Source organism: Megascapheus bottae, chromosome 18 (assembly GCF_031878675.1).
Source record: "Megascapheus bottae isolate mThoBot1 chromosome 18, mThoBot2.hap1, whole genome shotgun sequence".
Classification (NCBI taxonomy): Eukaryota; Metazoa; Chordata; class Mammalia; order Rodentia; family Geomyidae; genus Megascapheus; species Megascapheus bottae.
This window is the reverse complement of record NC_143526.1, coordinates 13134689-13148278: the sequence shown is the minus strand read 5'-3', so window position 1 is coordinate 13148278 and position 13590 is coordinate 13134689.

Below are 13590 nucleotides of genomic sequence, written 5' to 3'. Positions count from 1 at the left end.
AGTTGCCCTACTCACTGGTTCAGTAGCGGCCGCAAGTGGCTTTTGCCGATGTGGGTCAAGGTTACTGTACTGGAAGTGACTTGGAAGGACCACAGCCCAGGGCAGGGCTGAGGTCGGGAATTCTCGGTGCTTAGATGTGAAATACACTCACCAGTTTTCATTATGCCTCATGATCGAGGAAGCCATGTGTGTCCCTGTCCTCCTTAAGAATCTGTGTCCAAGGTCGCTGTGGGTGCTTGTTGATTGTGAAGACCCCTTCAGGCCCAACCCTGTCTGTGACAGGCAAGGAAGCCTCTGGGCCTCCTACTTAAGGCCAGTGGGGTCTGTATAACACAGCAACTGCTCTTCACTGGGAAAATGTTCTGTTCAGGTCATTAAGGCCCAAGTGGTTTCTTTATGTCTAACAGGGAAAGTCCCTAAGTTGTTTGCTTGGATCACACTGAAATGTGGTAGTTTTCCACATAAAGAGGGTGAAGGGATGAGAGTCAACATGCAAAACAAATAATGATGTCGCTCCCCCCACTCCAGGCCCTGCTGCTGGTGCAGGGGGGCTCTCCAACCAATTGAGGGTAGGATTAACCTTCCTAGATGAGATAAACCCTCTTGCCGGGGCACCCCTAGGCTTCAGTGCTCCAAGATGATACTTCCTGACATTTTCCTCTTTTCCTAAGTCATCTACATGTACTTTGCACTTTTCATTTAATATACTTTAGACCCATTTAAATAATTGACTTATCAGTAGACTGTAGTTCTCAAGGTAGAAGAAGAAAAAGGAGGAGGAAGAGGTGGAGGAGGGGGAAGAGGAGGAGAAAGCAACAGCAGCAGAGGCCCTTAAACAAACTGAGTCAACTCACTTGGAGGCTGATTGTTGAGCCCTGACCCTGGAGGGGCGGAGAATTTGCACCTCTACTCATTTCATAGTTAACATCATTGCTGTGATTGGGTGGGGGACCACATTTTACTACTATGGTTCTAAGTATTAGTAGTCCAGAAGCAATGGATTTAATAAACTCTTTATTCTTTAGCTGTGGTCTATTTTGCAGTGTTGGCAAGTACTCTATGATTGAACAAAGCCCTGCCCCTAAAATGTAGGTTTGGTGAATTGCAATTGGAGAAACTGAGCCGCAGAACAAAGTGCAATAACATGCAGAAGAGAACACTTGTCCCGGTGATGGTGTCTTTGAGAAGGTGTTATGGTTAATGTCCTCATAGCATGGAGTGGCTGTGGTACTCAATTGCTCTGAAGGCTGCGATGTCTGGATTTGATTGTGTACCTGGTGGTGCCAAGACCTTATCAGAGACAAGGAAAACATCTTAGCTGATAAATCTCAAAAGAGTTGAATTTTGGTTTTGTGGGAGAGTTTCTTGAGCAATGAGTGCATCATAGGCAGTAATCATGGAGGGTACCATGATCTCTAGGCTATTGACTTTGTTTGAGGATGCATAAAAATGGTCTTGAACAAAGATCCCAGAGCAACTTTACTTCACAGGTGATGCTAGCAGCATAAGTGGGCCAGGGGAGGGGCAACCAACTGACCTTAGTGGGAGGGTCACTACTGTGAGTAACTGGAGCCCATGTCTTAAGGAAGCTTTGTGGGACGGTGGAACATGGGAGTTATTGCCATTCCTCAGGAGGGGCAGGAAACTAGGTTATCTAAAGGCAAATCCCTATCTTTGCAGACAAAGGACAAATTCTGGTATATGAATCTCTCAGATCACAGCAGATATTTCTCAGGGCATAGGATGCATGGTCAGGGCAGCTCTGTGACTGGCAGAGGAGGGGAAAGGATGTATAAGGATGGAGTCTGTGTCCTACAAGGGCTCCAGTGCTTCCCAGAAACTAAGATGGAAACAGAGCCCTGTCCCTGCCTCAGGTTTCCAGCCAACTGCATTGTATGTCCTATTGGACTCTGACCTGCTGTTCTCCCAGCGAGCCATTTTAGCTGGGGTCAGTGTTTGTCTAAGTTATTTCCCCTTGAGCTCATTGGAGCAAAACACTGCCCTGTAGGTAAACATTTTCTTTGGCCCCTGGGGTCTGGGACAATGTCCACAAGTGTGGGGACACAGGCATCCAGGAGTGTGATGTGGTGGCTTTCTATTCCATGCAGTAGCCCCTGTAGAACCAGAACAGGGGACAGTGGGGCCCCTGGGTACATGTGTGGGTCTGGCTTGAACTGAGGGCCCCATTGCCTTAACCCCTCCCTGCTGTAGTATTCTCCTGTAAAATGGGAGAAGACCTAGTTTATAGTCAAGTGACTGATGCATAATTGTATAGCTCTAACCAGCTGAGCTCCTGGCCAGAGACTTCTGTGTGTGGTCTCACACACTCCTCTGTAGACCCAGGCATCAGGAATCAGAACTCGACAAACTTTCTTAATTTGTTTTCCTTTAGTTGTAAAACATTGAAGAAGACAGAATAACTTTCAATTTTAAAGAATAGTATTTAAATTTGCTGCTGTTATTTTGACTCAGACTCAATTTTGGACTTTCTAAACTAAAATAAGTCACCTCACAGTTTGCTTTCTGTTTCATTGTCCTGAATGTTAAACACAAATAAAAAGCAGCAGTCACAGCTACTGACAGAACTGAAATCACTGAATGGGTTTCTTTCCTTCCATACACATAGGGCTACCATCATTTATCTGATAATTTGTGTCTGTGTGGCCCCCTGAGGGCGGGAGACTGTGGTTTTGTTTAAAGTGAGTTGAAACAACATGGAGATGGGAACTCACTTTTCTTTGTTTTATTTTTGACAGATACCTAATCTTTATACATGTTTATGGGGGTATGGAGTGATGTTTTGAGTCACACACATTGTATAATGCCTGAACTGGGTAATTAGCATATAACCGTCAATTTTTCTTCAAATAACATAAACATAGTTCTTTTTCCTTTGCCTTTCAGTTTTGTATGTGTTATAATTCAAGTGTCCTTATTTATCTGGGTCTTTTAAAATTTGTTTTTATAAAGGTGATGTACAGAGAGGTATCAGTTAGATAAATCTGGTAAAGAGTATGTTTCTTTTTTGATAATGTCACCTTTTCCTTCACTGTTTCTCAGTTATCTGGGTCATTTGAAGAATATTCTGAAATATAAGGATAAAAATATAAGAAATAATAAGAATAATAGGAATAATAATAGTAATATAAGAAATATAAGAATAGCCTGAGAAGCTCCTAAAATGAAAACCTTAAAATACTGAAGAAGTTGAAGAAGACACTAGAAGATGACCTCCCAAGCTTATGGTTAACAGACTAAACATTGTGAGACATACTGATAAAAGTGAACTACAGATTGAAGGCAATCCTTGTCAAAATCCCAATGCAATTATTCACAAATATAGAAAAATCAATCCTAAAATTCAAGAACACAGTAGGTTTACAATAGTCAGTGCAATCCTGAACAAAAACAGCTGTACTGCAAGTATCACAATACCTGAAGTGAAATGAGAATACAGAGTCAAAGTAACCAAAATAGCATGATTCTGGCACAAAAATAGACACACGAAGCTGGGCACTGGTGGCTCACACCTGTAACCCTAGCTATTCAGGGGGCTGAGATCGAGGATCATGGATCAAAGCACAAAAGTCTGTCAGACTATTATCTCCAATTAATCAAAAGAAAACCAGAAGTGGTGCTGTGGCTCAAGGTGGTAGAGGATTAGCCTTGAGCTGAAGAGCTTCAGGACAATGCCCAAGCCTAGAGTTCAAGCTCCATGACTGACCCCCCAAAAACCCCCACAGAAGTAGACACACAAAGTAAAAGAGTAGAATAGAGAATCCAGAAATAAGTTATAGAATCTGATACTTTTATTCTTTGTTTATAAATCTTTTTTTTTAAAGTGATGTACAGAGGGGTTATTTTATTTTATTTTTTTGTAGGTCTTGGGGCTTGAACTCTGTGTCTAAGCACTGTCTCTGAACTCTTCAGCTCAAGGCTACTGCCCTACCCCAGGGCCTGGGCATTGTCCCTGAGCTTTTCAGCTCAAGGCTGAAAAGCCCTATCCCTTTGAGCCTCAACACACTTCCAGTTTTCTAGTGGTTAATTGGAGATAAGAGTCTCATAGTCTTTATTACTTGGACTGGCTTTGAACCTCTATCCTCAGGTTTCAGCCTGAATTGCAAGTGTGAGTCACCACGCCTGTCTTTTAAAAAAAAATTAATTTGTCAAGGTGGTATACAGAGGGGTTACAGTCATATTATAAGACTACATTTATTTTTTTAAATAATGTCACCCCTCTCCTCTCTATCTTCGTTTTTCCCTTCCATCCCCACTCAGAAGTTCATTTTCAGCAAAGGGTTTAGTGAGTATCAGTGCTGCTTTTATGTATCCTTTGTCCCACCATTTCTGTGGCCCTCTCTCCTTCCAAAGGCCCGATACTGGGAAAATATTATTGGAAGAAATAGGGGAAATACTGGGGAAACCTCTGTACAGGTTAAGATTCCGAATCACAATCAATCAAGTAAAGACTGGATAGTTTCTTCATGGCAAAGGACATAGCTAAAAAGATATCTGGTATGTGCCAGAGGAGAGGACAGTGTTTTCAACAAATGGTGCTGGATTTACTGGATAGCCAAGATTCAAACTCTATTCCTATCTCTCACCCACACAAACATAAATTCCGAATGAACTAAAGATTTTAATGCAAGACTTAAAACTGAAACCACTACATAAAAACAGAAAAAGAATACTTGAAGAATAGGTGTAGTAGCAACTGCTTAGGACTCTAACAGCTCAGGGAATAATAGCAAGAAATAGTGAATAGGATTGTATCAAATTTAAGATTCTATATAGCAAAGGAAATAATCACTAAAGTGAACAACTTTTGAAATGGGACAAAATCTTTGTCAGTCATTCATCTGATGAAGGAATAATATCCAGAATATACAAAGAGCTCAGAAAACTAAACACCACAAGAACAAATAACACTCTCAGCAAATCAGTAAACTGATTAAGCAGACAGTCCTCCAAAGAACTATACATGGCCAATAAATACATGAAGAAAAACTCAACATCCTCACCACTCAGAGAAATGCAAGACACTGAGATTTCACCTTGCTCCAGACAGAATGGCTATCATCCAGAAAAGAACAACCGATGATAACAAGGATGTAGGGTAGATTGGGGAGGAAAAAACCCCTTGTACACTGTTGGTGAAAATATAAATCAGTGTAGTCACATGGAAATCCATATGTAGGGTCTTCAAAAATCTAAAAACAGCTCTACCATGTGATCCAGTTATATTGTTTCTGGGTACATGCCCCCCTCGCCCCGAAATCCAAAGTGACATACAGAAGAGATAGATGCATATCCATGTTTATCACAATGCTATTTATGATAGCCAAAGGATGGAAGGGGTCTTAGGGTCCATCAGTATATGAGTGAATAAAGATAATGATGTACATACACACTATAGAGTATTATTCAGCCAATTAGACATCATGCTGGATGAAGTAAGCCAGTCTCAGAAAGACAAATGCAGTATATTTTCTCTCAAATGCAAAATCTAGATTTAAAAAAGAAGAAAAGGAAAGTAGATGAGAAACTATTTGTGGAAGACAACCAGTAAGAAGGAAAAAAGGATAAAGAGAGGATGATGGGAGATAAATATGATCAAAACACATTGTATATCTCAATGTGTGAAAATGTCATAAGGTGACCCATTTTTTTACAACTGATATGTACTAATAATAAATCAAGAAAAAGTCCTCCATCTTATTCCATTAATGTAGTTTAATGACTCTCTCTCTCTCTCTCTCTCTCTCTCTCTCTGTATGTGTGCTGATCCTAGAGCTTGAACTCAAGCTCTGTCTGAGCTTTTTGTGCTCAAGACTAATGTTGTACCATTTGAGCCACAGCTCCACTTCCAGCTTTTTGGGGTGCTTAATCAGAGATAAGAGTCTGAAGGACTTTTCTACCCAGGCTGGCTTCCAGCCAAGATCCTTATATCTTAGCTTCCTTAATAGCTAGAGGCATGAGCAATAGGTCCTGGTTAGTTTTCCAGCTTTTAACTGATACTACACTGCTTTGATTAGTACAGTAGTTTTTTTCTCTCTAAAAGAAAAGCTTAAGCTGGTGCTGGCAGCTCATACCTGTAATCCTAGCTACTTCCAAGACTGAAATCTGAAAAACTTGGTTCAAAGCTAGTCCAGGCAGGAAAGTCCTTCAGACTCTTATCTTGGATTAACCACCAGAAAACCAGAAGTGGCGCTATGGCTCAAAGTGGTAGAGTGTTATCCTTGAGTGAAAAAGCTCAAGGACAGCACCCAGCAGGCCCTGAGTCCAAGCCCATAACGGACCCAAAAATAAATAAATAAAAAATAAAGGAAAAAGAAAAAGTAAAAGAGCTTGGCAACCTTATGCTGTTTGACAAGTGAGATTAGAGAGCTTGTTCGGAAGTTCTAGCAGGGGAGAATGGCTACTTGGACATCTGTGAGACAGTAGCAGTCCTTCTCTGTTGGGGAATGTCATTCTCTTTGTCCTAACATGTGGCTTCTCAAGGAGCACACATGGGATGGGAAGGGAAAATGGAGGCATTCATTTAGCTAGCCAGGACAATCAAAATTCATCCTGCCAATGTTTGGGTGACATGTCACAGACACATCACCTTCACATTCATGTAATATTATTTAAGTCTTGACAGTGGGTGAATCCAATTCATTGTCTGCTTTCTTATTTATGAATATGGCAATGTGTGTGAAGGTTCTTTTCATTTCCATATATACTTTAGAATCCGCATGTTAATATTTCAGCTGGAATTGCAATTAGTGGGGGTACTCATATGGTGTGCTATTTGTGTTTTTAATGACACTGGATTTTTCAGCCTGCAAATATGGTGTTGTTCCTCATACTTAATAAAAATGTAGGTTTTTTGCATGGCAATATTGAAATCTATTGTTATGTGATATTCTTTTGGCAAATGTAAGCAACATTTTCTTTTAATTGCATAGCCCAGCTGCTTACTATAAACATAGAAGCAATTATTTTATATTGATTTTTTTATAATAAATAATGTTGTAAAGCAGTCTCATAACTTGAACTCTCTTATAGATTCTCTTAGTTTCTTTTGTATGTAATTATATTATCTGCAAAATACAGATAGCTTTCTTTGGCAACTCCTTTGTACAACTACTTAAAGATTTTAAAAAAAATCCTTATGCTTCTTAACAATAACAATCCTGGCCCACAGCTGCAAGGTCAAGGACTGGCCTCATGTACTGAGGGTGTCATTTTCTTAGTTCGTCTTCCTTAACTCTGTGCTTTCATACCACCATGCATGCTTAATGTCTTGGGACCAAGATCCTCCTGTCTGTTGAATAGCTGGGATTTCAGGTGGATATGGTTATGTGTAGAATGCACTTCTCAGAATGTATTATCTTCCATGGAGGATACCTGTGTGTATACTTCTCTTGTCCTACTGTATCAGATAAAACCTCTCTTAAAAATGTTGAAGGGATATGGTCATTCTGTATATTCTTGTCCTCATCCTGACTTTTGAAAAAAGTGTTTAATACTTTACTATTGTGTTGAATGTTTGCTGGAGGTTTCGTATTGGTACCCTTCCATCATAAACTCCCCCTTTCTCTAAGTTTTTGATAGTGTTTACTTTTAAATCATAAATGAATCCTACATTTCATGAATTGTGTTAGTTTGTATACGTCAAATTATTTTTTAAAAAAAGATGCTGAGAATTGAACCTACCTCCTCATTATGGGACACTGCCCTGTCCCTACGTGTCACTTCTAATCATACTTTATACTCAATGTGATAAATTACAATGCTTTATTAATGTTAAATCAATCTTTTTTTTTCCAGTCCTGGGGCTTGAACTCAGGGCACTGTCTTTGAGCTTTCTCAAGGCTAGCACTCTACTACTTGAGCCACAGTACCACTTTCGGCTTTTTTCTGTGCATGTACTGAGGAATCAAACCCAGGGCTTCGTACATGCTAGGCCACACTCCCAGCCCAAATCAATCATTCATTATCAACATTTAATAGTAAGGTATCTACCTGTTTTGTATCACTGTATTCAAGTGGCTATTTTTGTGTTTGGGATTTTTTTGCCTATATTTTCATGCCTAATATTTATGGATAATTTTGTCCCTTCTGCTATGAACTTGGGTGTGAAGGTTTGTTAGTTTCATAAGATGTGTTGAGGGATATATCTTCTCTTGTGGTTCAAGGCTGGGTGCATGCCAATCAATCAGGTACTTGGACACAAATGTGTTAGGATTATGGTCTGAGGTCAGTTTGGGCAAAAGTGTTCTTTCTTAAAGAATGAGGTAAGAGCAAAAGGACCGAAGATAGACTCAAGTGGTAGAGTGCTGGCCTAGCAAGTTCAAGGACCTCAGTTTAGTCCCCAGTACTGCATATATGTAAAATCTCCATATTCAGGAAGAATCCTAAAAGAGTTGAATTATTTTCCACTTAGTTGTTTTGTGGAATTTGCACGTTTAACACCTTTACATAAAAAGGACCATCCTGAAAAATCACTTTAAAATTCCCTTTGCCAAGTTTATATAGTTGTCAAAATCGAAAATTAAAATTACATAGTTAATTCATAGTTACTAGTAGGTAAAATAAACTCACATAGGTTAAAACAGACAAAAATTATATAATATGATAGTTACATTACCTAAATTTCCTCTCCTGTGGGAATCATTGATCTGCTGTGCATTCTTCGTCCGTCTTTTGAGTTCTCTGATCTCTCAGTGCTCCTGTCTCTAGTGGGAGTTTGCTTAGTGCTCCCCTTTCCTCCCAATGATATCAGAAACAAGTGCCATGACCACATGTAATTAGCTTTGGGCTGGGTATGCATTAGATATTTAATACATGATAATGATGTTGCTAGGTTGCCGCTCTACCTAGCAATATTGGTTATTTTGGAGAAATTTTTTTTCTTCTTGTCCTTGGCATACCCTGAACTGCATGCAATCTGCCCATTTATGCTTCCCATGAATGAAGGATGACAGGCATATGCTACTGTATCTGGCCTTTGATTGAGGAGAAGTCTGTGAAATGTTTGCCTGAGCTGGCATCAAACAAGAATTCCCAAGCAGTAATTTCAGGGATTATAGACGTGAGCCAGTGGTGTCCAGTCATGGTGATAGTGTGTGTGTGTGTGTGTGTGTGTGTGTGTGTGTGTGTGTGTGTGTGTGTGTGTACCAGTCAGTACTGGGGCTTGAACTCAGGGCTTGAACTGTCCTTTAGCTTTCACCCTCAATGTGGTCACTCTACCCGTTGAGCCATTGGTCCACTTCTGGTTTTTTTGGGTGGTTAGTTGGAAATAAGAGTCTCTTGGAGTTGTCTGCTTGGGCTGGCCTTGAATTTCAAGGCTAGTTACTCAGATGTCAGCCTCCTGAGTAACTAGCATTACAGTAGTGAGCTACCAGTGCTTGGCTTCCAATCAGACTTTTGGGGGAGAGGCAGTATTTACAAGTTATTTACTCATAACTAGTGTTGCTCTAATCCATCCAGGGACAGGGAAAGATGGCCACGTCTGGGTATCTCTGGAGAAGACTGGCATCCTGCCTCTTTTTGCAGTCATCTTTCCTGCCCCACAGTGTTTGCCATTGTGAGGGCATCAGATGCCAATGGATGGAATCAATGCAGAGGAAGCTGGTTCTGCGAAAGAATGAATGGCCACTACTACTTCTGTGCCAAAGGATTGGGCCTCCTGGGGTCAGCAGACAAGGAGAACTGGCTGGAGAGGGCGGGGGATGGCAGCATCTTGTGAGGGTCTTGGCCAAATTCAGAGCTGGTACTCTTGTTCAGAACCAGTTAGCTGGTGGTAAGAAGCCAGGGAGGTTTCTTTCGCAGAACTTTAATGCTAGATAAACGCAGCATGAGGTGTTCCTGACTGTGGATTTATTTGGAGAAGGGTTTTATTACTGGAGAGAGGTAAGAATCTTGAAAGGTTTTAGATCTGGCTTAAAAAAATGCATTTTTTTTTGTTTTGGTATGAGAGTTTTCAGACCGTGGCTAGAGAATAAATTTTCAACTGGCAAGACTTCTCTGGTAAGTTAAAAAAAAATCCAGATGCTGAGTGGGAAATGTTGTACTCATGTAAGAATATGGGAAGGCAAAAAAAATTGTTTAGCATGCTAAAAGATTACCTGAATGCTCTTTAAAAAATTACAGGTACCAGGGCTCGATGGGTCGAGTCAGGTCTAGTGTTCTGAAGTATAGGAAGGTGAATGTAGTTAACACAGATGCACAATGTATCTCAAAATAGCCCAAATAGAGCTCAAAATAGAGCTGGCATAGATTTACTAGAAAGAAGTGATCAAAGCTTGATGTGGTGGGCACTGCTCGCTCTAGTGCTCTTAATACTCACACGAATCAAGGCATCCCAATGCAACTTGCAAAATATGACAATACGTATATTTTTGATATGCCATGCAAAATACATGTATCAGCATATATCTAGCAGCTCTGGAGCCATTCTGTCTGCTGTTCAGTTTCCAGTCCAATGCAAGGAAGAGGTGCCCTCACCGCAGGAGAGAAATCCAGAACCATACATGACATTTGTATCTCAGAAGTTATCTTCCAAACAGTACAGAGCCTGTTTTTTCTATGCAATACAGAGACCTAGATCTTAGAGAAAATTGGATTCGAGTAGACTAAGAAATTTGAATTTTAAAGCCGGACACTTGTGGCTACTCACACCTATAATCCGAGCTACTCAGGAGGTTAAGATCTGAGGATCATAGTTCAAAGCCACCTTGGGTAGGAAAGTCTGTGAGACTCTTATCGCCAATAAATTACTCAGAAAAATCCAGAAGTGGTGCCATGACTCAAGTGGTAGAGTGCTAGCCTTGGGCAAATGAAGCTCAGAGTTCAAGTCCAAGGACAGACAAAAAGGAAAAAAAGAAGAAATTCAGATTCTGGTTGCTAGCAAACCCTCAGGTGGTGGTGATGTGGCTGATCTGTGTAACATATTTTGAGAAGTGCTGAGCTAGTGGGTGCGTTTATTTGTGTATTTATCCTTTCACTTGCTAGGCAAGCACTCTGCCATTTGAGCCATATCTGTAGTCCTTTTGCTTTTTTTTTTTTTCAGGTAGGTATCATGCTTTTCTCTGGGACCTGGATCCTCTTAACAGTTTCCTGAGTGGCTGGGGTTACAGTTGTGCTTACCATGTTTGGCGAATTTTCAGGTTTTCTAGTGCACGTTTGGCTGCATTAGAATTGGCTAGAGCTCTACCACTTGAGCCTCAGCACCACTTTCGGCTTTTTTCTATGTATGCGGTACCTGAAGAATTGAATCTGGGTCTTTGTGCATGCTAGGCTAGCACTCTACCACTAGGCCAAACTCCCAGCCCTGCCTCAATCATTTTTAAAAAGCCTTCCAGGTGATTCACTGCAAGGACTATGTGCAGAGCCATTGCTTGAAATAAATTATTTGGCGCATAGCAGCCAAACTCTCCAGCCATCAGAATCTTTCCCTTTTCTTTTATGAGATGGAATCTCAGTCTGGTCTTGGTCTTGAAGTCCTAGACTCAAGCCACACTCTGGGCCTCAGTTTACTGAAACTCTAAGGAGATGCCACTAGTCTGGCTCATAGTCACTTTGGGGGCCCTAAGTATTTTGTATTCTTTCCTTTCCCACCTTGCAAAGGAATTCATAAACTATGATTCAAATCATTTACGAAGTCTTTCTTGAGTACAAAGGGAAAACAAAAGGAAGCTTGGGAAGGTTTTTATTTTTGTAAGTTTACATATTTATATACACACATAAGCAAAAGCTCAGGCACTGATTCTCTAGAAGATTTGAATACGTAGCCAGGTGCTTGTCCTGTGACCAGCAGAGCCCCAGTGGGGACAAGCTTGAAATATTCACTGCCCAGCTTCATGATTATTGTGGTAAACTTCTAAACACAGCGAAACATCCACCTGGGTATCTGTACAATTCCGCTGTGTCTATCCGTTGATAGAGTTAGGCTAGTAATTAAAACTTGTAAAATGACCTTCAGTTGTACAAAGGGACACAGCATAACCACTTCCACGTACAATGAATATTAGATCAGGTACTTATTCATAGACTGCCTACCACCATGCATTTCAGGCTCAGTCTGGAGTATTTTGGAAACTTGAGGCTTGTTCTTCTTCCCACGAAAGCCATAATTTCACTCTACTCTCATAGAGTAATCATAAAGGTCCTCTCATAAATTTCTTGGGGGGGCCCTTTCGAAGGCAGCCATTGAATCAAGGAATGAATTGGAGAGCATGGACCTTTCCTGGGCTGCTAAAGTTTCCTGTGCTGGAACACCATTCTGCACCTGTGACACTCTCTGATGGACAGCGAGCTGATGGAAGATGGATAAGTACTTCCCAAATCGCTCCAGGCTATGGTTCAAGTTCTCTGTCCAGTCTGGAGGTGTTCAAAAGTCCTTTGAAGAAGAGATAAGGAAACCTGCACAGAAACCTGGGAACTATTCAGCAATCTCCAGTGCCCTCTAGTGGTGGATACTTGTCATACCCAGCACAAGCATACTTTAATTTTTATTGTTTAAAAGATTACAAGCAACTTATATCTATCGGAAGATGTATAAGTAGAAATGTCCAGCTATCATGCATTTGTTTCTCTCTCATGTTACTACATCTTTGCAGGATGTCTCTACACTTTCTTTGCACTTACAAAAGATACAGATGTGTGTTGTATTTGTTTCCATATATGCACATAGAAATGTAGACATGAACAGACATAAGAAATATGTCTTGTACATGCCCATGAAAGTGTATACTTTGTATGTATAAATTATTTTAAAATGCAGAATTTTAAAATTCATATGAATATATATTATATATCTAATTTATGCAGTTAATTTAACAATATTATTAAAAGTATAATATACAGTATAGTCAATAGCATAATTGTTAGCATGTATTTGTATGAAGTCTGCATGTTTCCATTGGTAATGTATTTCTAAATATTATATGAAAATTTTGAAATATATAAGATTTCATAATATAAATTATTTCTAAATATTATATAAAATCTTAAAATATTTAATATTTCAAAATATAAGTCATGGCTGTGCATTGTGGATTTGATGTGCTCTGAATTATTTCATTTTCCTCAGAAGATGGGAATATTAAACTTTGAGTGTGTGTGTGTATACCATTTCTGGGCCTTGAACTTAAGGCCTGGGCACTGTTCCAGAGCTTTTGTGCTTAAGGCTAATGGTCTATATTTGAGCCACACCTCTTTTTCTACCTTTTGGTGAATAAGTGGAGATAAGAGTCTCATGGGTTTTCGTGCCTGAGTTGGCTTTGAACCATGATCCTCAGATCTCAGCCTCCTGTGTAACTAGGATTACAGGTGTGAGCCACCAGTGCCAGGCTCACATTGCCATTTTCATTAGACTTCTATGTGATTGGGGCGCCTAAGGGAATTTTTCTATAGAACACTTAGGTAGAATGATCCAACTGCCCACTCAAGTCACAAACATGAGAGTGAGATGCAAAAGCTTAGAGGAGTGAGAGGAGTTAGAAATCAGGAAGTCTTATAAACCTGAAGTAAAAGCAAAAAAGGTAATTACCATCTCTCACCTGTGAGCAGTGAAAGATGGTGGGATTGCTTCCCTAGCTC